At 49.6% G+C, this 13,261-nt stretch overlaps 1 protein-coding gene and 1 long non-coding RNA gene across 3 annotated transcripts in view; one reads left to right on the plus strand and one right to left on the minus strand.

Annotated features, from left to right (window-relative positions):
* Positions 1-13,261, minus strand: part of KCND3 (potassium voltage-gated channel subfamily D member 3) — a 233,074-nt gene that overhangs the window by 169,095 nt on the left and 50,718 nt on the right. The window lies entirely within an intron of this gene.
* Positions 3,138-5,107, plus strand: LOC137211157 (uncharacterized). Its single transcript, XR_010936928.1, has 3 exons — positions 3,138-3,489; positions 4,226-4,261; positions 4,500-5,107. It is a non-coding gene; the product is annotated as an uncharacterized lncRNA (long non-coding RNA).

The following is a 13,261-nucleotide window of genomic DNA, read 5'->3' on the forward strand; positions in this document are numbered from 1 at the left end:
CTCCCTCGAGGAAAAATCATCGCTTCGGGCTATGACCCGGAGAGGGACAGCAGCATCCTCCTTCCTGACCGCTGTCTCCTACTGGCAGAGGAGCCAGACCTGACACGCAGATGCACTTGGTACCTGAACGCTTCTGAGGCAGAGATGAGTGAAGCCTCTTGAAACCGAGGCCTTCACTGATCTTGTCTCCACACCCTGGGCTACCCCACATGTCCAGGGGCCAGCATGAAATGTTCAGGTGGTGCTTCAGACCTCACATCAAATGCCCCCTTGATTCTGTAGTTGGCCGACCGGTGGGGAATTGGGTGGAGCAAGGAAGGCACTGGCCAGCCTCACTCCTCCCTTCCAGGGCTGCCCATGCCCCTTGCCACTGGCATAGGCTGGCATTCAGCACCTCCAGAATGTGTGCCCACATCATGCCCGATACTGAAACATGCAGAACAAGAGCAGTTGCAAACAGGGTCTCTGTCCTGGCAGTACTGATAGGTTTCTCTGGGGCATGAAGTTGTCTCTCCCTTCACAGTGGCAGGCTTCGAACTGGGGGTCTGAGTGATGTTCTGGTGCTGAGAGGGAGAGGCAAGAGGACCCAGATGATCCAGAGGGGGTGCTATCAGCTGCAGTCCACAGACAGGATCGCAGCCCCGGGTCCTGCCTGTGTAAGGGGCCCCCATCAGAGAAAACCCCAGCTAAGCCACACCTCCCCTGCCTGGGCTCACCACACACTCCATAAACAGGTCAGCTGGCTATGCCACCAGCAGGAGGGGCTGGGCACCAGGAAGACGTGACTACATTTCTTGATAATAACAGCTGACGCATGCCGTGTTCACTGTGCGGGGCACAGTGCTAAGTGCTTTTACAGGGGTTAACTCATTCAATGCTCACACAGCAGTATGACAGGTTACTATTACCACCCCTACTGCACAGACGAGGCACCGAGAGGCTCTGAGGCTTGCTCAAGGTCACACAGCCGCTAAGTGGATAGGCCAGGATTTAAATCCCAGGAATATGAATTTAGACCCTGTGTTCTTACCCACTATATTACTCACTCAAATTCCTCATTTAACCCTGGAGGGATCACAGTGGTTATTCTTACTAACAGTTTTAGTGGTGGACAGGGTCTGGCTCTGGAGTCAGACGCAAGCAGACCTGGGTTCTAACTGTGTGAACTTTGGAAGGTGACGAAACCTCTCTGGGCCTCAGTTTCTCCATCTGCGAAAGGGATAGGAACCCCTGCCTTGAAGGAAGTAAAAATGTAATAATGCACTTAGCATAGGGCCATTCACCAGTAAACACTCAACAAGTACCATTTTACAAATGTGTTTTCTTAGATTGACAAAGGAGATCTGCCCAGTACTTAATTACAAGCTGTGTGACCTTGGGCAGGTCACTTGGCACTGGTTTTCCATCTGTAAGACACTGGAACGGTATAATGCATTCCCCAGCAAACCCAGGCTGGGCAGTGGGGAGAAAGAGGCTTCCGGCTGCCCTGGGATTTAAAACATCCTCACAGAAAATCCACATAGTAAACGTACACACACACGCTTATGCAGATGCATAAAGATTGTGGCCTTTCCACTGTTTTTAGCCAATTTGGTTCCAACGCCCACACTCGGCTCCTTTTAATCCCTCTCCCTGCTAATTTCTCTCCATAGCACTTAGCACTAAGTGACACACTGTGTATTTTATTCACGTTTATGAACCACCTGCCCCTCCTCTACTGTAAGCTCCAAGAGGGCAGGGACCTTGCCTGTCTTGTTCCCTGCTGGAGTGCTAGCTCCTGGGTTAGGGCCCGGCACGTGGTGCTTGGTAATGTGAATGTGTGCTCAGCGAAGGGAAGGATAATGGGAGGCGTGCAACTCCCTGTCCTTTCTCTCCTCCAAGGGCCCCATGTGTCAGAACCGCCCACCTCTCTGCCGCTAAGTTGCAGGGAAGACACTCATATTTACAGAAAAGTACATAAAAATGGCTAATAAATGGCTTTATTTAGCTCTGATGGTGTACCCTGCCCTGGGCTGAGCACTTTACATGTATTAACTACTTTAACTCATTTAATCTGTATCACAGTCTGTCTCCAGCTTACAGGGCAGAAAAGCAAGGCACAGAACAGCTAATTGCACGGGGAATGAAGCCCACGAGGTTTAGCTTCATAACCCACACTCCTAACCGCTTTGCCCTTGGGCCTCCCAAAGTTTCACCGCTAGCCTCCTCTCTTCTTCTCCCCCAGCCCCAACTTCCCTTTCTTCCCATTACTTCTCAGTTGCAAACATGTTTGCAATGTTCTCAGTTGCAAACATTTCCCCCAAAGGCATGTCTAAGCACGCATTCATTCATTCAACAGATGTGTTGGAAGCGCCAGGTATTGTTTTAGGCACTGACTCTCCTAATAGAGAAAGGAGTCCCTTCCCACCTGGGCACCCAGAAACTCCCAGGGGCAATGCCTTGTGCTCTTTCTTCGCTTGTCACAAGTCCAGGGTTTGAAGAGTGCCTGGCTAAGTGGTTTGTCAGGGCCTAATATTGGAACCTGGGGCAGGCAGCGGTGGCTGATGGGGTTTGGCCCAGATAGGACCTGAAAAGGAACCAGCCCTCCCATTTGGGATAAAAGGATGGGGCCTGGGCATCCTTCCCTCATCCTATCCTCTTCCCCAGCCCTAGTATCTTCCCTTCTCCCAGCTGATCACAAAAAATGCCTTCTTTGCCTAATTGTTACATATACTAATTATTTTCATTTACATGCCTAGCTTACCATTTATGCCTAATTATTGTGCAGCTCTGAAACAATTACGCATACCATTAACAATGTATCAGGGTAACTTTGCACTGAATTTTATTTAATGTCAGTACCCAATGGTTCATGTGCAACTAATCTCCACAGTTTGTGGTTCCCATAGCAGAAAGTTCCCTAAAGTGAGTTGGGGCTGGGAGAACATTAGGGTGGGTCCCACTGCTCTGTGATGGTGCATAAGAACAATAACAAGAGTAGCAGGAGAAGGAATAGTTGTAACAGTTACAATTTACTGAGCCATTATGTGCCAGACACCAGACACTGTTAGCACTTGATACGCATTGTATCATTTAAACTTCAAGGCTCTCCTATTTTTAAAGATGAGGCAAGTAATACATTCAAGGTCACACAGCTGGGAACTGGCAGGTCTGTGCTCAAAATCAGACGTGTGTGGTCCAGAGCCTGACCCTTTTACCACCTCACAGGTGCCTGTCCCCTGCAAAGGTCCAGGGAGAGCCCTGGGGGGACCTGGGAGGCCATCCCACTCCCCTCGTTCTCCCGAAGAGAAAACTGAGGCCAGAGTGGGTAAGTGGCTTGGCCAGCCAGGCTAGACCTGGACAAGGTCCAGTTCTCCTGGCGCTTGGCTTTCCCTCTGCTGCTCTAGGAGGAAGCTGTCCTGGGAACAGAATCGGCATCCCTGAATCCCGCTCATCACTTGGGGCTGACGCAGGCAGCGATGCGCTCCCCACCGCTGGATCATCAGCCGGGTGAGGAACGGCGTTCATTTGCTCTGATTCTTAAGAGCTGACCTGTTTTAGGAAGTGTTCCCTTTGGAAGATGCCTGGTCTCTTCCCCTTCCATCCTTTCTTTTCTAAACATGCATCTCCCTTCACTCCATTTATCTTTCCTCAAAGGCAACAAATAGAATTTAGTGAGTTACTAAATGGGCTGGTTATGACACTAAGTGCTCTACATCTCTTTTCCTATTTAATTGTCACAATACCTCTCTGGGATAGAAACTATCATGATCTCCCTATTTTCCAGCTAAGGACTCTGAGGCCCAGAGAGGTTAAGTGATGTGCTCAGAGTCACACAGCTGGCAATGTCAGTGCACAGATCCAGGGCTAGGTATATCCGATTCCAAAGCCTCCCCTCTTAGGTCAACGCACAGCATAATCCTTCTTAATATCAACCTGCTGGCTACCAGGCTGGCATTGCATTTTTCTTTGCTAGGAAGCCAAAGCAAACAGCCAGGTATTTTGAGCCCAAAGAGTGGTCCTGCTTGCACTTCTGCTCCTGGAAATTTCCTCCTCCCAGACACCTGCATGGCTCACTCCCTCACTACCTACTAATTACTGCTTCCTCTCAAGGGGTCTTTCCTGCCTGCCGCATGGTAGACGCCTACCAGGCTCTGCCCTCCAACTCTACTTACTTTCCTTCATCCAGCTCTGACAACCACCTGACGATGGATTCTTTTTTTTTTTTTGGTTTATGTATCTCTAGGTTATCAACCCCCACTAGGATATAAGCTCCATGAAGGTAAGGACTTTATTCTACTATGTTCATGATTAGAATAGTGCCTGTCACATAGGAGCTTAAAAAATATCTGTTAACTGAATGAATGGCCCAGAGGGAGGGGGGTATGATGCCCAGGAAGGAGAAGGGGCCCCGGAATGAGGCTCACCTCCTGCCCCTGACGCTCAGCTGGCTGGGATCTCCCTGCCCTTAAAGAGCTCCAGGACAGCTCCTGTCTAAGTGCCTTCTCTCCTTTGCACAGACACATGGAATCGTCAGTGCCTAATGCTCAGCCTCCACAGAGAGAAGCAGTAGCGAAGCCGCACGCAAGCAGGGCAGCAGGCTGTGGGGTCCACTCCTGTATGGCTAGAGAAGGCATCGCACAGTTGCTTTGGGGAAAAATTCACCACCCTGACTGCACCTGTGGAAGTTGAGGTTCAGATGAGTTCTCACTGTCTGAATGCCATGTGCAGACATGGAGCAGGAAGCCCCCAGGCAGAGCGGGCAGCAGGCAGGGGCCAGCCGGGAATGACATCGCAGAAGAGGGGCTGAGTCTAGCTCACAGGCCCCCCCCACCCCGCCAAGTGTCCTGGCCCCAGGGCTCAGGGCAGTCCCACATAGACCTCATAATGCTCCCTTCACAACTTCCTGGGAGCAATGTCACAGTGGGCTATGGGATGTGGGGCGTGGCAGCTTTCCCTCCCTGGCTTCCAGTGTGTGGGAAAAGGCCACACAGCCTGGGGCCAGGGGAGGAAAGCTCTGCTCGAAGACGGGACTGTTTCAGAGGAGAGATAACAAGCCTCTGATGGCATCAGGGTTAACAGAGCCTCCTGCAAACTTGGAATCCAACAGGCTCCCGGCAGCTGCATTAAAATCTAAACAGTCTTTCCTGTGGATTTTTCCGATTAATGCAAATTTGTTTTGCTTTGCAAATTGAAAATCAGTGGCAAGCACCTGGTGTAAGAATTCCAGCAGGGAGTAGAGAACGCTGAGAGGAAGCCAGCCAGTCCCCAACCTTGCCCACCTCTGGTTCCTGGGCAGCCAGGCCTCCTCCACCTCGCTGGGTTCCACCCCCCACCTCCTCAGTAAAGGGCTCTCACGAAGCAAGACTGACTGCACCCCAGTGGTTTCCAGATGCTGGGACTCCCAGGCTTCTTTCTTTCGCCAGCAATGGGGGGGTGATAGGTACAATCAGGGAAGTCATTCAAGCCCACTGTAAGAAGCCTGCCTTGGCATCTCCTGGGGGAGGGGAGGCGGGATGCCATCATATGATACCATAGTGGCATTATTTCATCTTTCAGCAAAGGAATGGGCAGGTGCCTTGGAGATGCACATCTGGTTGAAATCGTTCATGTCTAGCGCTTGTCCCAACTGCATGGCTACCTAGCTCTGAGCAAGCGCCTCCTCCCACCAGCACCAGAAAGCACAGGGAACTACTGGGGGCTCCCAGGGAAAGCGGGGTGACAAGGAAGATGCTGCTAGCATCCCACAGCTGCCTCTCTCTGCAGAGCTGGGCCCATCCCGCTTGTGCCTGGATACCTGTCAAAGCCATGCTAAGCAGACAGGAATACCCCTTTCCCACCTGTCCCCTCCTCCACCAGCCGCGCATTGTTCATTCAGCTCCGAGATAAGTCGGGAGGGAGGGCAGTTATGAACGGGCCCCATTATGCTCCCCCTTCCCCTGCTACGCAATTTAAAGGCAGGAGACAGAGAGAAATGCTCTGGAAATCCAAATTAAAATGTATTCCTGCAGCAATCCCGCACCCAATTAAAGTAACCCAGAGCCTATTGTCCTTTGCTAAATTTAGAAAATGCTCAGGTGTGTCTGATCCTACTCTGCACAGATATTTTTAATACAGATTTAATCATATTTTGGGTTAGGAGAAGAAGCTAATTAGGTAGGCAGATTTAGAAAGGCTGCCGGAATGCGGGACAAAGAGAGGTGATTTGATGCGATTTGATGTTTTTTTTTTTTTTTTTAAACAGTAAGTTGTGTTGGGCTTGGGTTTTGGATTCACAGCAAATAGGCTTGAAAACCGAGGTAACAACGAAAGAAAATCTCCCCGTGTTGGTAGTCGATGATTCCTGGGGCTGGAGGGGACCCTGAAAGAAGGTCTCGTCCACTTTCTAACTCCACTGAATGCTGGACCCAAACCCACCAGGGGCAGAGGGCCTTCACTGTTTATCAGGGCACCTAAACTGGCGCTCTCCATCCTTGGACGGGAAGCGTTCACTCAGGTCTCTCTGCAGGAAGGCACATGGTGTTAGCAGCTCAGTGAGTGCTGGTGGCATGGATAACTGAATCAGTGACCAAGCAGATGAACCTTGAAACCTGCCAGCCCCAGACCTGGGCGAGGGGCATCAGGCTTCTGCCCACCCTTTCCCTGGGGCCCTGGCCTACCTCCTCTAGTTCTCGGGTGTTGCCTGAGGCTCCACCCTCACCCAGTAAACTGATCTCTACAAAGCATCACTGACTGCGCCCAAGTATAATAAAGAACTAGGAGTCTTGGCTGGACTCCGTGCTGAATCATCATGCGATCGAGTAAATGATGCAAAAACTCCTCTGAGCCTCAATTTCTCCACCAGCAACACGAGGATTCAGGTCTCTCCCTTCATTTATTAGGATGACAAAGGTCTGGCAAAACCTGGGTGTGCCAAGCTGGACGTGTCAGGGAGAGGGCCACGGCAGGGCACATACCCAGGCAAGAAAGGTCGTGACACTGTGGGTTTGTTTTGTTTTAACCGAAGTGTGAGTGTGTTGGGGAGAGTGGCCTCTTTATCCAGGGCCCACCCCCACCCCTGTCTTTGTGATGAAGGAGGCTGAGCCCAGCATGTTGTTACTGAGTTTTCCAGCTTCCTCCTGAACATACTGCCAAGTTACAAGGCTGGGATGAAGTGAGAGAGTGGCATGGACATATATGTAAAACAGCACAAATGTAAAATAGACAGCTAGTGGGAAGCAGCCACATAGCACAGGGAGATCAGCTTGGTGCTTTGTGACCACCTAGAGGGGTGGGATAGGGAGGGTGGGAGGGAGACGCAAGAGGGAGGAGATATGGGGATATATGTGTACGTATAGCTGATTCACTTTGTTATAAAGCAGAAACTAACACACCATTGTAAAGCAATTATACGCCAATAAAGATGTTTAAAAAAAAAAAAGGCAAAGCGCAAGACTATCTACAGTGTGCCACCCCTCACGTAAGGAAGAAAGGGATGGAAGAAGGTACACAGGTATCTTGTCCATTGGTGCAGAAGGAATACACACACTTAGGTTGGTTACCTACCAGAGGTGGATGAGAAAGGGGGGGAAGAAGGGGGATGGGAACGGGGATCAGAGGTGAGGAGGGAGGGGCACTTCTCTGAGGATAACTTTCCATTTGGGTCTAACTCCTGGAGCTTTAGTACTGCTTCACAGAGCCTTCACACACCCCCAAATAAACAAGCAGCCCAACAGGATGTGGAGGGACACCCCCCCCCGCCAAAACCCACAGAGTTTCTCCTAAATCCAGACTCTCTTCCTCAAGGAATGGGTCCCACAAAAAGGAGAGCCTATTATTTTCACAGTGTAGCAGCTGAAAGCAAAGATTCTAGAGGTTAGGTTCAAATTCCAGCTATACCCCTCATAGGCAGTGTGACTTTGATCAAGTCACTTAACCTCTCTGGACTTCAGTTTCCTCATCTGTAAAATGGGGTAAAATGGTAACTACCTCGCATAATTGTTATGAGGAGTGTATGCGTTAGTACGAGACAAGGGCTGAAGACAGTGCTTGGTACAGGGCTGCGTAATTGCTTGCTATTATGATTATCACAGTTTCGGGGCTTGACGGTTAGGGGCAGTCGCAGTGACCCATCTTCTGCCTTATGGGATAAGGGCTCCCTTCTTCCCCTAGAACATCTCTCAAGCGTTGTGAATGGACCAGCCTGACACGGATCTTCCAGTGGCAGGCTTACTGCGGTGGCAGGACTGCTGAGCTCTGGATCACTGCTCTGAGACTACAGTCCTTTCCTATTGCTGTTGTAACTAATCAGCAGAGACTCACTGGCTTAAACAACACAACTGTATCACCTTACAGTTCTGGAGGAAAGAGGTCTGAAATGGGTCTCACTGGGCTAAAATCTGTGGCTTACAGTCCCTTCCTCCCCTTCAAAGGCAGCAACAGAGGGTAAGTCCTCATATGACATCCCTCCAGCCTCTTCTTCTGCCTCCCTCTTCCATTTTTAAGGACGCTTGCTATTACCTTGGACCTACCTGGATAACCCTGGACACTCTCCCTTTCTTAAGGTCAGCTGATTAACAACCGCTGTAAATCCCACCTGCTGCCTTAATTCGCTTTGCAACATATTCACAGGTTCTGGGGATTAGGACATAAACATCATTGGGCCATTATTTTGTCTACGGCAAAAGGACCAACTCCTGATCTGCTTCACCCTCTTCACCTGTGCTCAGGGCTTGGTCTCGGGTTTGTTTTTGATTTTTCACCATTTTTAAGTGTACAGTTCAGTGGCATTAAGTACATCCACGTGGTTGTACAGCCATCACCACCATCCATTCTCCAGAACATTTTTCTTCTTGCAAAACTGAAACTCTGTAACCATTAAACAATAACTGCCCACCATTCTACTTTTTGTCTCTGTGAATTTGACAACTTTAGGTACTGACTTATTTCATTTAGCACACGTGCTCAAAGTTCATCTATGTTGTCGCATGTTGGTCTCTTGGTTTTGTGACAATGCCATGCTCCTGGTTCTACTCATCCACCGCAAAGTTGGCCCGGCAGGAGGTACCCAATAGGAGTGGAATTTCAGGCTAAAAGTTTGCAGACAGGTGGCCTAGAGATTTAAAAAGAACACAGTGCAGTGTGGTGTGATGGCGTTGATATAGTTCAGAGTGCTGCTCTGGGGTCACTGGGCACTGGGCTCCAATCCATGCCCAGCTATTTGTTGGCTACGTGACTTCCAATCACCAGCCAGCACTCAGGGAGCACCTATGATGTGCCAGTCATCGTGGAGACACATGGGGCACAGAAGCTGCCCAGCACAGTGCCAACCACAGAGTAAGTGCTCAGTGAATGCTAGTTCAAAAGGGTGGTTGAGGTAGGAGCAGAGTCGAGTGGAGAACCCCTAGCGTTCCACATGAGCTTTCCGTTAGGAGCCTCAGGGAGCTGTTGTCGGGATTTGCTCTGAATCCTGGCAGAAGAGCATACACAAAATTATAGCAGTGTTTCCTAAGACGTCAGGAGAGGCTGCTCTGGGGATGAACCTTTAAAGGTAGGCCAGGAAGCAGGATCAAGTCAAGAGTGACATGCATGTGGGAAAGGAGGCAGGGAGGCCAAGGTTCACCTTTTAAAGCTGATGGGCTTTCCCAATCCTGTTTTTTTTTAAAAATCTCCTCTTCCAGGAAGCCTTCCAGGATTAAACCCACAGAACTCTAGTCACTTTTACTAGACTTCCCCTCCATATAGCAAGAGGCAGCTGCCCTGACCACCCAAGACTAAGGAGCCCCAGTTCCAAAAATCACAGTCAACAATGACAGTCATCATGTCGTTGGAGAGGTGTGAATCACCCAGATCTCTTTCTGTTTGGCTCTGATGTTTATGATGCATGTATGATTTTTTACAGGCAGATTTACCCTTTTGATTATACACTTCTGAAGGCAGCTACTAAGATGAATTTTTATTCTAGACCACGCTCCCCTGGGCATGTGGGGAGCTGGTCAGGACCAAAGAGGTTACAGAATATCCTCCCACGGCAGTGGAGAGTTAGCGACACCAGCGTCAATGGGAGGAGGGAGAACAGGTTCTGAGGTCAAGGCTGCCCTGGCTGGTCCTGGAAGCTGGCTGGTGCGGACTGGCCAGGTGGCCCTGGGTGGGACGAGAGTAGGTGGAAAGGTCCTCCGTCTCTACTCACACCCCTCCCTGCTACTCAGAGAGACCAACAAGGCTGGGGAGCTGTGAGAACAGTGTGGTGGTGCCCTGGACCACTTTCCCCAGGTGGAATCATCTTTTATCCTGGTGAGAACATGCTATAATCACAGCTATCTTCCCAAGTAACCAGTGCTTTCCAGCCCTGTAATTGGGCCACTGCTGGGAAGAAAGGACAATTTGGAAGTGACTCGAGGAACACAAGAGGGAGGGCTATTTTCCCGGCATTGCAAGGCTGACTCCCACCCATCCCGCATGACTCCCCAGCCCCCAAGCCCATTCCATCCGTCTCTGGTCCGGTGAGGGGCATCTGAGTCAAAGCCTTGGCCCAAGCACATGTTTTATGTTCCTTAAAAGCCATGGGCTGCCAAGGGATCAGGACAGCTGATGACCAACAATATCAGGGAAACCAGACCTGGGAGGTGCTGCCCACGACAAGGAACGTCAGCCTTGGGCATGGGAGGCCTGGACAGACCTGGTGAATGCAGTTGTCTAAACTACAGGGAGTCTGTAAATTAATCCCAGACTGCTACCCTACCAGACTTGTGTGTGTTCTGGAAATGCCAATATCATTCTTAGAAAGAAAGAAAAAGGAATGTAAATCTGCCCAAAAGTGGGCACGTGTGTGTGTGTGTATGAGTATGTGTGTATGCATGCATGTATGCATGAACGTGTGTGTGTGTGTGCCTGCCCTGGGCCTGTGTGTGAGCACCGCAGGCAAGGATGCGGCTGGATGCATGGGCTCTGGACTCAGAGTCTCTGTCCTTGTTTGGTCCCCTTTGATGAACTTGGTTCATCAACACTGATGAACTTGGGCAAGTGCCGCAACCTGCTCTACCTTAGCTTCCTCAGTCATAAGATGCAGATGCTAATAGTATATAACTCATGCAACTGTTTATTAAACGAGTTAATAGGTAGAGAACACATAATGCTTGGTATATGAGTTTCACTCAATAACTGTTAGCTACTCTTCTCATTTTTGTTTATTTATCCAGGTCAGTTGGCTGAAAAAGGTCACCTCTTCTTGACTTCAGATCGAGGGAAGCAGGAAGCCCTGAAGGTCACCAGACTTAAACCAAATCCATCCATACATTCAGTATGTATTTAATACAGAGCATGTACACAAGACCTGTGCCTTTAGGTCCATTCTCAAGTGCACAAGAAGGACCTTCAATGACATGCCATTCCTAGAGTCCATGTCAGTGGGACCCTTTTATACATTCAACCACCTTATAACAAGGTCCTTCAGATACATCATCAGCCCAAACCTTTAAAACTGGTCCAACTGACCCATCTCACGCTCTCCACGGCTTGTCTGCAGGTAGATGGTTGAGTCGATTGTAGAGCCCACAGCTTTAGCTTTTGGATTATTTTTGCAACCACCTGTTTCCCTTACTCCCAGATAATTGAATTGCCTGTTTTCACTCATTTAGGTAGACAGATATCTACATAAATGAAATCATTTTAATATCTTCTCTTTATTTGGTTGTAATCGCTCAGAGAGAGAAAAACATGTCCTTTCCTCCTGGGAGATGCAAATCTTTAGTATGATGGGTACAATGAGCAGAGGATTTTGGTGATAAGAATAATGAAATACTAAATAATAATTACATCGGCAACAATACTATTGACGATAATGAGGAAGCTGGGACAGCCTCTGTCTTTTGCTGGACACTTACATATGCCAGACACTAGGCTCCATCCTTCACTGGCATTAGCTCATCTAATTTGGGCACAGGAGCAGAACTGCCTCTTTGCTGCAAACTGAGCAAACTTTGCAAACGGGCAAACTGCCCATTCAGATGTAAGAGGTGTGTCCAGAAGCCCCGGCTGCAGATCCAGAGAGCACAGCCTCCTGGAATCCCAACCTCATTCCAGTCCACGGGGAGAGCGGTGAGCCTGCCCTTGGCATGGAACACCCCCAATCCACTTTTCAATCATCCAGACACACACATGCCCCCTATGTAATTATCCCAACAAATGTGCTAAAGGAAAAGAAACGCTGCAAGACTGTCTTATAAAAATAGCAAAATGCACAGCAAAGGCCGTCTCTGTATAATTCATGCAGGAAACAGGGAAACAACTTATCCTGATAAAATTGTGCTTTCTGTGAATTTGCTGATTATACACACACACACACACACACACACACACACACACACATGCATGCTCGCACGCATGCACAGAGTGCCTCTGTATGGCTTGTATTTTGATAAGGAGATGAGGAGAGCCCAAGTCTGAAGACTAGCTGTGCCCTGGGGCAGCTGTCAGCTGAGGACTGGGAACCTGAGTGGCTGGACTGGAGACCACTTTCTGGCAGCCTGGGCTTGTCTTCCAGTTCAGACTGTTCAGCTCCATAATCTTTAGCAAGTCGCTGTTACATGCCCATACCTGGGGAGCAAAGGGGTCACAGAGAGCAGTGAGAGTCCCATGGAGGAAGCAGACCCCTGGACAGATAAAAACAGGACCAGGTAGGTATGATTGTGATGCTGAACTGGTGGATCAGGTGGGCTCCTTGGAGGAGGAGTCTGAGTCTTGAAGGATGAGCATGGTGGCCAGGGTAGGAGAGTGAGGGTGGCATTCTTGGTAGAGGGAACACCCAGAGCAAAGGCCCTGGGCACCAGGAAATGGAGGGTGGACCGTTAGTTTGGCACCACCAAGGCACACAGTAGGGCAGGCAAGAGCTGGGGCTGGAGCGCTAAGAGGGAGCCAGAAAGGAAGAGAAGGCCCCAGCCACCTTGCCAAGTGACATTACCACTTGGCCACTGCCTAAGGTCTGCTCAAGTGTCACCTACTCAAGGAGACCTTCCCTACTCCCTGCCTCGACTAGATTAGAGCCCTCACCAGCACTCTCAGCCCTCCTTGCCTTTCCGTCATGGTGCTTCTAGCTCCAACTGGAATTATAGAATTATCCTGTGATTTGGGGTCTCCCCGACTAGACACTGTGGGTTTTCCCTTCACCCAGTGCCTTGCACTGTTCCTGGTATATATGAGTCACTCAATAAATGCTTACTAAATGAATGAATGGCTAATGAATGGTTCTCATTAACTCATCGTGGGATGGTCGGGAGGGGGCGAAACTGGAGACCAGCTGGAAGGC

This window comes from Pseudorca crassidens, chromosome 2 (genome assembly GCF_039906515.1).
Source record: "Pseudorca crassidens isolate mPseCra1 chromosome 2, mPseCra1.hap1, whole genome shotgun sequence".
Classification (NCBI taxonomy): domain Eukaryota; kingdom Metazoa; phylum Chordata; class Mammalia; order Artiodactyla; family Delphinidae; genus Pseudorca; species Pseudorca crassidens.